The sequence below is a fragment of the Triticum aestivum genome, chromosome 6A, assembly GCF_018294505.1.
Source record: "Triticum aestivum cultivar Chinese Spring chromosome 6A, IWGSC CS RefSeq v2.1, whole genome shotgun sequence".
In the NCBI taxonomy this organism is placed as follows: Eukaryota; Viridiplantae; Streptophyta; class Magnoliopsida; order Poales; family Poaceae; genus Triticum; species Triticum aestivum.
In genome coordinates, this window is record NC_057809.1 from 286,079,206 (window position 1) to 286,088,025 (window position 8,820).

The window sequence follows — 8,820 nt, forward strand, 5'->3', positions numbered from 1 at the left end:
TCTGGCGGTTGTGCTGCTGTAGTGGATGACGCTCCAGGGGCCGGATGTCTGGGGCCTAGGAGATGCTCTTGGCTCCTTCCGTTGGTTCTCCTCATCCGTGGACTTGGGGACTTGTAACATCTTTATGCGCATCTTCGGGAGGGCCCTCTTGTTGCCTAATCATGCACAACACCTCAGACTTAGGTAGTAGCCATGTCTCATGCATAGAAAGTGGGAGTTCGGAGAGGAATGAGTTCACCTTATCTTTGATAGCCTTGGCTCGGGCTCATGTCATAGGTCCAAGTGGTGTCATTGGAGGTGTAGGTGCGTCCATGGGGATGATCTTGGGATGCTCCGCATCATCTCCCCTCCCTTGGGAAGATCCGTCCTCGGATCAAAATCCTCATCACCATGGTAGGGCGAGAGATCTTTGATGTTGAAGATGTCGCTCACGGAGTACTTGTCACGAGGGATGTCGATCTTGTATGCGTTGTTGTTGTAGCGTGCAAGCACCTTGAATGGTCCATCCACGCGTGGTCGAAGTTTGGACTTGCGTTCTTGGGGAAAGCGGTCCTTGCGAAGGTGTAGCCACACGAGGTCTCCAATGTTGAATATCATAGGGTGCTTGTTGACGTTGAGCTTGGTCGCAAGGCGTTGTACTTGGCGCTCGATGGTGTTTCTTGTATCTTCATGCACCTTCTTGAGATTGGTCGCTCGTGCACTTGCGTCCAAATTGATGCGCTCTTGGAGTGGTAGAGGGAGAATATCCAATGGTGACAAAGGGTTGAATCGTAGACGACCTCGAAAGGGGACTTGCCGGTTGTTGAGTGTCTTGCTCGGTTGTAGGCGAACTCGGCGATGGGTAGACACTCCTCCCACTCCTTGATGTTCTTCTTGATGAGTACTCGAAGTAGAGCGGAGAGTGTGCGGTTTGTCACCTCCGTTTGGCCGTCGGTTTGAGGATGGTAGCCGTGGAGAAGAGTAGCTTGATTCCGAGCTTGGCGCATAGGGTCTTCCAAAAGTAGCTAAGGAACTTGACGTCGCGGTCCGAGACGATAGTCTTTGGCACACCATGGAGACGCAATATTTCCCTACAAAAGAGATTAGCAACATGTGAAGCATCGTCTATCTTGTTGCAAGGAATAAAATGTGCCATTTTTGAGAAACGGTCCACAACGACAAATATGGAATCTTTCCCATTTCGAGTCCTAGGCAAACCAAGTACAAAGTCCATGCTAATGTCTTCCCATGGTTGGTATGGAATTGGTAGAGGCATATAGAGGCCATGAGATTGAGCTTTGGACTTAGCTTTGCGACATGTAGAGCATCGGTTGGTGAAACGATTGACGTCCCGAAACATCTTTGGCCAAAAGTAGTTCTTCGAGAGCGTGGCGAACGTCTTGTCGCGTCCGAAATGTCCCATTAAGCCTCCTCCATGAGATTCCTGCAAAAGCAACAAATGAAGAGAGGACTTGGGGATGCAAAGTTTGTTAGCTCTCATAAGATATCCATCTTTGATGTAATAGCGTTCCCAAGATGTATTCGACAAACACTTGGCATAAGGAGTAGAAAAAGTTGCATCATGCTCATACAAGTCTTTGATATGCTCGAAGCCAATGACATCTAACTCAAGTTGTGTAACAAGCATGCATATGCGGGAAAGAGCATCCGCTACAATGTTTTCTTTACCCTTGATGTACTTGATGACATAAGGAAAAGACTCAATAAATTCACTCCATTTAGCATGACGCTTGTTCAACTTGGTTTGTCCCTTAAGATACTTGAGAGTCTCATGATCGGTATGAATGATAAACTCATGGGGACGAAGGTAATGGTCCCATTCATGCAAAACGCGGACTAAAGCATATAGCTCTTTGTCATAGATGGGATAATTGAGTTGCGCTCCGGAAAGTTTCTCACTAAAGTAAGCTATGGGGCGCTTCTCTTGCGTTAACACACCTCCTATGCCATTACCACTAGCATCGCAATGAATCTCAAAAGGCTTGTCGAAGTTGGGTAAAGCAAGCACGGGAGCATGAGTAAGCAAATTCTTAAGCTCATTGAATGCGGTATCTTGGGATGGTCCCCAAACAAAAGGCGCATTCTTCTTGCTCAAAGCATGCAAAGGCGAAGCAATGGTGCTAAAATCCTTCACAAAGCGACGATAGAAACCCGCAAGGCCAAGAAAACTACGCACTTGATGCAAGTTGGTTGGTTGCGGCCAAGTCTTAATAGCATTGATCTTGGACTCATCAACATGAACACCCTTAGAAGAAACAACAAAACCCAAGAAAACGAGCTTATCAACACCAAAAAGGCATTTCTCCATATTAGCATAGAGGCGCTCTTTTCTAAGAGTTTGCAAAACGGTGCGGACATGGGTGACATGCTCTTTGATACATTTGCTAAACACAAGAATGTCATCGAAGTAAACCACAACAAATATACCAATGTAAGGGCGGAAGGCATGATTCATAAGGCGCATAAAAGTGCCCATTGCTTCTGAAAGACCCATAGGCATGACTAACCACTCATACAAACCAAACTTGGTTTTGAAGGCGGTTTTCCATTCATCACCCTCTTGTATGCGGATTTGATAGTAACCACTCTTAAGATCAATTATGGAAAATATAGTGGCACCGCTAAGCTCATCAAGCATATCATCTAGGCATGGAATGGGATACCTATAGCGAACGGTGATAGCGTTGATAGGTCTACAATCGGAGCACATGCGAAAGCTACTGTCACGTTTTGGCACAAGAATGACCGGGACGGCACAAGGGCTCAAACTTTCACGTACATGTCCATGGTCGATGAGATGTTTTACTTGCCTTTCTATTTCTTTGGTTTCTTCGGGGTTGACACGGTATGGAGCTTTGTTCGGAAGAGGTGCTCCGGGGATGAGGTCGATTCAGTGCTCAATGCCTCGTAGAGGAGGTAGACCCGGAGGAAGCTCATCGGGGAAAACATCTTGAAATTCCTGCGAAAGAGAAGACAACACGAGAGGAAGAGTGTGAGAAGTGTTAGTTTGTGGTGCATTGTCCTTGCACACGAGGACGTAGTATAGGACACTAGATGGGTTCTCACACACTTCTCTTATTTCACGTTTTGTGGCAAATTGAACTAGGTTTTTGTTTTCGCTCATTGTGAAGGCACTCGATTTGGGCTTGTGGCACTCACTCTCTTTCTGGTGGCTCGCTCTCTCACTATGATCTCCATGATGGGTGGCTTGCTTGTCGGCGATCACTTGACTTGGTGACATTGAACGGAGGACGTACTCCTTGCCCTTCATCTTGAAGATGTAGTGGTTCGTACGGCCGTTGTGGACGACTCCTGTATCGAATTGCCACGGCCGTCCAAGGAGAAGATGACAAACGGTCATTGGAACGACGTCGCACTCCAAGGTGTCTTCGTAGGTGCCGATTTTGAAGGAGACTTGTACTCGGTGCTCGACTTGGATGGTGCCGGAGTCACTAAGCCATTGCACTTTGTATGGATGTGGATGCTTCGTCTTTGGCAATTGGAGCTTGGAGCAAAGTTCTTCACTTGCGAGATTATGACAACTTCCGCCATCAATGATGACCTTGACGGATCGTCCATTGATGTCGGCCTTGGTGTGGAATATGTGGCATCTTTGGTCTTCTTCTTGGTGATGTTGGAGAGTCAAGACTTTGGAGACAACAAGTGCGGGACTTGAGTCTTTATCGCAAAAGACTTGTTCTTCTTCATTGTTCACTTGGCGGTGCATGGCGACTTACTCAAGGGCTTCCATTTCGCCTTCACTCATGGAGTCATAAGTGCCATCGTCGTTGAAGACCATGGTTCGCTTGTTGGTGCACTCATAGGACTTGTGGCCTCGGCCTCCGCCAAGTGAAACACTTAAAGGAACTTGTCTTGACGGTCTCATCGGTTGGGGTTGATGATGATGAAGCTCTCGGCTTGAAGTTGCTTGTAGGAGGATGGCTTGTAGATGATGAAGCTTTCTTGGAAGTTGACTTGTCAATGTTGGTAGTAGAAGGCTTTGTAGTCGGTGTTGGAGTCGTTGAAGCTTGGTTGTTGGAGAAGCCATAGGACTTGGATGAGAACTTGGCATAGTTGAAATCATCTTGCACTTGGCGTTCCAATTTGGTAGATTGGTGCACTACCTCGATGAGATTTGAGTATGGTTGGAAGTCGGCGATCTTCTTGATGGGATGATTGAGTCCATTCAAGAAGCGTACCATTGTTTGCTCATCATCTTCCGTGACATTGGCTCTTATCATTGCAATCTCCATGTCCTTCTAGTATTCTTCAACGCTCTTTGTTCCTTGCTTGAGTTGTTGGAGTTTCTTGAAGAGGTCGCGGTTGTAGTAGGTAGGTACGAAGCGTGCTCTCATGACATCCTTCATTTGTGCCCAAGTAGTGATGGGTGGTTCACCTCTTGCCCCTCGGCGCTCTATGATTTGTTCCCACCAAATGAGCACATAGTCTTGGAACTCAAGGGATGCCATCGCGATCTTCTTCTCTTCTTCGTAATTGTGCAAACAGAAGATTGTCAACCATCAATGCCCATGAAAGGTACTCTTCGGGATCGTTGCTTCCGCTGAACTTGGGCATGGTGAACTTGAGCTTGCCATAATGTTGCTCTTCATTGTGTTGGGGTCAGGGATGATGATGCCCATGTTGTTGATGATTGCTCAACTCATGGTGCTCTTGACGTGGAGGGTTGTCATCGTCATGTTGTTCTTGTCGTGGAGGATCTTGTCGAGCTCGAGGAGGAACTTGACGATGCACGCGAGCTTGAAATCTTCGTTCTTGAATTTCTTCGCGGAGTGCTTCCTCTTGTTCACGGGCTTGTCAGCTTCAATCGGCTACGGCTCGACTCGAATCGCGTAGAGCTTGTTGCACCGCAAGTGCTTGAGCGTCACGGAGTTGTTGTTCTTGACGTTGTGCCTCGGCATCTTGAGCATTTTGGTGTAGACATGCTCGCTCTTCCTCTTCATGTTGGCGTTGTCGTTGCCATTCTCGTGCTAGCGCAAAGGCTTCTTGAGTTTGACGTTGTCGACGCTCTTGAGAGTCGGTGTCGTGTAGGGGATTAAGGCTTGCTTGACGGTCAGTGCGTGTGACTCGGTGAAGAGTGTTTGATTTCAGTGTACTTGAGCCGGAGAGGGTGAAGTCGGAGTGTTGGCTCGAACGACTCCTTGAAGTGGAAGAAGAGCGGTTGAGCAACAAAGCACGAATTTCGTCCATCCTTGCGTCATTCTCTTACTTGTGATCGTCGAGCTTGTGGTCAAAGTAGTCCCTTGTACGTTTCTCAGAAAGTCGCAAGTCGGCGGCAAGGTTGTCGATGCGTTCACTCATAGCTTGTTGCTCTTGATGCAAAGCACGTTGTGCACCAAAGAGGCGACTCTTGGTGACGAAGGAGTTCATTTCGTCGTCTTGCTCCATGAAGAGCGGGTTGGTAGAAGTACTTGGCCTATCCATCATTCCAAGACAAATGTGAGTGGTAGAAAGAGAAGAACGAGTGCCAAATGTACCTTGACCGAAGTTGAAAGTGGATCAAGGATCACTCCAATGTAGGACAAGGAAATAGCACAATTGGTACTAGCTCTTGTCGGTTTCTCACACCTATAGAAGTAAAGCTTTTTGTGGAGCTTGGTTAGGATGGTGGCACAAAATTTGATGCAATTGTAAGTGAGCTTCAATAATGTTGGAAAAGATTCGCAAGATGCAATGTAACAAGTAGACCGAGCATATAAGGTACACGGAAACACACACGCAAAAAGATAATGGGGTTGGGCAACCAAGGATGAGCCAAAATGTGGAATCCATAAAAATGCTCTTGTTGCACAACACTAGAGAGATGCTAGCACGATTGCACAATAGGCGGATACAAGAACTTGTGCACAACCTACTTAGCAAAAATGCAACGACTTCTATCCCAAGTATGCTCTATGCAAGGTGTTGCTATGATATGATCCAAGATGATCAAGTATGACAATCTTAATGTTGTAAGATGCTATGGTTCTTGCTTAAAAGCTCTTTGCTTATCTTTTCTCTGTGCTTAAAAGCTTGTTTGGCTTTTGGATGTTTGAGCTCTTTTCTCATGCAATGCTTGACGAACCAAGATAGCAAAGGAGTATGCGATGACAACTTTGTGACACGAGAGATGATACCAATATATGCAACAATGATGTATGTATGCTATGGGAAGTATGATCACTAATGTGCACAAGTCTCGTTGCTGGAAATACTCAATAGTTAGTCTTAATGGGTAAGCAACGCAAAGGAGTAAGGCTATGATGGCTATCAATGTAATGGCCAGAGTGATATGTCCAATACCAAGATGAGGTTACCGGTGTTGCTTCCGGTATGGTGTCAAAATGGTGGCACAAATACCAAGGTGTAGTCGAGGTGGTCATTGTTGATGACGATGTAGGACGGCGGTGATGATGTAGGACTCGTCCGTGGCGAAGGTGAGCGGCGGTGATGTCGATGTCGAACCGTACCTAGATAGTCGAAACACAAAAGGATACGGTACCGCAACTCAAACTCTCAAACCTCGAAGTAGCAAATGTGTCGGATAGCGAAAGGTCCAAAATGGTTGGGTTATGCGGAAGTGATGGAGGTATGCGTAAGTATATGTGGTATATGGTGGGCACCGGAACAAAATTTGGGGAAAAATGGACGGAAAAACGGGGCGGTGGATGGAGATGTTGCTGCCAGGGGTCGGATGTCCGGGTGGAAGGCCGGATGTTCGGAGGCCGTATGTCCGGGCTCTGGATCCAGGGACGAATGGGATGAACGCCGCGTGGAGAGGTCAAATCCGGGCGAAATTCTGATGAATTGGTGGATGGAAATTGGGGGAAAAGGATGGGAAGCTAGATCCACTGAAAACAAAGCAAATCCACGGATCCAAACCAACAAAATCTCAACACACCAGCAAATCACAGAAAAAAATTTGGGGCTATATTTGGTGGGGAATTTGCGAATTAGGATGAAAAACAACAAACCAAAGGCTAGAAACACAACGGGGAGGCTCCGAAATCATGATCAACATGGCTCTAGATACGAAGATGATGTAGGGTAGAACCCTAATCGGCCGATCTTTCACGAAAGGAGCGGATCCCGCGAAGAACACGAGGAACACAAGGGGAAAACGAGGGAAATCACAAGGGGAAACACGAGAGAATCACTCAACCAACAAAAAATAGTCACACATGTGTTAGATCCTCGAGTACATAAAGTAAGATACACGATCCACAATCAACTAGGGACTATACACGGTAACCGGTCTTCTCCGTGAGGAGGTCTTGAAGTTCTTCTCCAAAAGGAGGTCTTGAATCCAAAGGGATCTTCTCCGAAGAGGCCGCGGTATGTCTCGTGGAGTAGATCCGATGTGGATGAGCAATGCTCTATCTCTAAAATGAGATAAACCAATGCTAACCCTAGAAAGTTGTATGGGGTGATGAGGACATCAATACCATTGTTACACCCACAGGCCCTGCTGCTATACATACTGGACCAATTACTAGAGCTCGCGCACGCCAGCTAAATTACCAGGTACTTTCGTTTCTTGGTAATGATTCTAATGTTCATGAGAATATGATGCTGCCTAAATTGGATACATTTGTTTTGCTTACAAATGAAGGGCCTAGCTTGGAGAAGGATGAACATTGGAGCAAGAACAAGCATGGAGATGATGGCATGCGCAAGGGGAACAAGAACGGAGTTACAAGTGATGATTTCAGGACTTTGAAGCCACCATAATGAGCGCATGAAGCCTTGGACGAAATATACAAGATGCCACTTCATAAATTTCGTCCCGAGGCTATTTTAGGTGCTGCGTCACCTTATTATTGGGCCAGGCCCATGTAATTTCGAAATACATAAGTATAGGCTATTTTTAGAGTCCGTATGTGTGGGGAAACAAGAGATAGGGTTGATTTCGGACCCCTCCACCAAGGGCCACGAAATTCCCCCCTCTTCCTCCATATATACAGCCCTTAGGGCATCGTTTAGACTTTGGGTTTTGTTTAGATTAAAAGTTCGCCATAGCTGCAACTTCGCATACTTCGTTTGTGTTCAACGACCAGACAAAGGCGTCACAGAACCCCACCTTGATCAATAAAGCTTTCATCTTATATTTGCAATATCCAGATTGCAATCTTAGTTTCTTGCTTGTTCTTCGTTTGCTCGCAGGAAACAGACCCTCGTGGTCAGGTTGATCGTGCTCCGGCGTGGTCAATAACCTCTCGGAGTTGGTTTAGCGATTGCTAAGGCGCGACGTCCTCGCACGTTCGTAGTCGGATCGTCGAAGTCGACTTCCACCAAAGCGAAATCCACCATCTCATCGAAAGACGGGACACCTTAGCCTCTATCAAGTGGTATCAGAGTTCCAGGTTGCTCGGTGAGATTTTACAGTTTTTCGTAGTTTAGATCGAGTCTGTTCTTCATACCTACAGTCCACGAAAAAGCCACAAAAAAAATTAGGGTTAGTTCATCATATCCGAACCAATCTGAGCCTTTGCATAATCTTTTTAGGGTTTTGCTTTGTTGAATTTGCGGTTGCATCGTCGTGTCTAGTTGCTGGTCTTAGAGTCTAGTCTTTTAGAGTTTCGAGTTCCGGTCATAAGTTGTCACGCCACCGCCGCACCATCATCATCGCTCCTGCCATCTACCACCACCGCTTATCCGCCACCGCTCCGAATCCGTATCCATATACCACCACCGATCCATATCCATATCCATATACTACCACCGCTACCACCACCGCTGCCATAGACCACCACCATATATCCACCACCAATCCGAGTTCCTTGCATATTAGGTTTGTTTTCGAGATCCATCTAGATTCCGATT